This window comes from Heterodontus francisci, chromosome 35, assembly GCF_036365525.1.
Source record: "Heterodontus francisci isolate sHetFra1 chromosome 35, sHetFra1.hap1, whole genome shotgun sequence".
NCBI classification, from domain to species: domain Eukaryota; kingdom Metazoa; phylum Chordata; class Chondrichthyes; order Heterodontiformes; family Heterodontidae; genus Heterodontus; species Heterodontus francisci.
The window spans coordinates 21521886-21523086 of NC_090405.1; the positions used below are offsets into that span (position 1 = coordinate 21521886).

At 41.8% G+C, this 1201-nt stretch overlaps 1 non-coding gene across 1 annotated transcript; it reads left to right on the top strand.

Annotated features, from left to right (window-relative positions):
* The first annotated feature begins 443 nt into the window (after positions 1-443).
* trnap-ugg (transfer RNA proline (anticodon UGG)) lies at positions 444-532 on the top strand. The gene is given in 2 exon segments: positions 444-479; positions 497-532. It is a non-coding gene; the product is annotated as a tRNA-Pro (tRNA).
* The last annotated feature ends 669 nt before the right edge of the window (positions 533-1201 follow it).

A 1201-nucleotide genomic window follows, 5' to 3' on the forward strand; every position in this document is an offset into this window, starting at 1 on the left:
AATCAAGCGGCAGAAACTCCACAGTCTGTCAGGGTTAAAGAAACATTGCAATGTGAGGAAATAGTGAAGGGGTTTGATTGGGTAGATGGAGACATGATTCCACTTGTGGTGGTGTCCGAAGCAAGCGCCGGAAATATGAAATTGTCATTCATAAAAGAAATGAGGAATTCATGAAAAATTTAATTACGTAGTGAATGGTTAGAATGTGGATAGAATAGAAAGTGGGATTGGATGGACAGAAGCAGTCTGAAAGGATGGCTGAGACAAAAGGTGAACACCCTGAAACGTTAACTGTGTTTCTCTCTCCACAGATGCTGCCAGAGCTGTTGAACATTTCCAACACTTTCTGTTATGATTTCAGCATTTACAGGATGTTGCTTTGATCTGAAAAAAAATGGATGAACAGCTTTTCCACAGGAGCTAAAAATGCATGTATTGTAAGTGGCTCGTTGGTCTAGAGGTATGATTCTCGCTTTGGGTATACAATTGGTTAATATGCGAGAGATCCCGGGTTCAACTCCCGGACGAGCCCATTCTCTTTCGTGTTTTTAGTTGAAGGTCATTGATCGGTTGCAGGCGGAATTGACTTTCATGCGGAGCCTGTTTGAGGACCAGAGAACTGGATTCAAAGAGCCTGTCGACAAAATTGAAATGAACAAAATGTACAGATCACCAAGGGGGTGTATGAAGGTGGAGCAGTAACTGAGAGCTGGATACAGGAACAACACGACTAGTATCTGGTATGGAATGGAATTCTTCTGTGTTTCTGTTGTTTGGTTTGGATTAACTCATGGATTTATTGGTTTTTCACTTTTTTGATGCGTTTGAAGAATCGTGGATCCTTCTTCAGGGTGTTTTCTTTCACCAGGTAGTTCTGACCTCTGATGATGTTGATCGTAATCAGCTTCAACTCACTGATAGTTTTGGAAGTGAGCAGATTTCCTTTGCTTAAGTCTACAACATGTAACTCAGACTGACATGTGGATCCATGGGAGGATTTGAAAGCTGCCCCTGCATTGGAGCATACAGTTGCATCCATCCAATAAGAGACTGAGTAGAAGTGACAGTTCAGTCACTCGAACATGAGACTTTTAATCTCAGGGTTGTGAGTTTGAGTGCCATTCTGTTTTTCCCCTTTTTTGGGGCTTCATTAGCAGAGAGTACAAGGAGTGTGTGACATGAAATTCAACAACAGTATGAG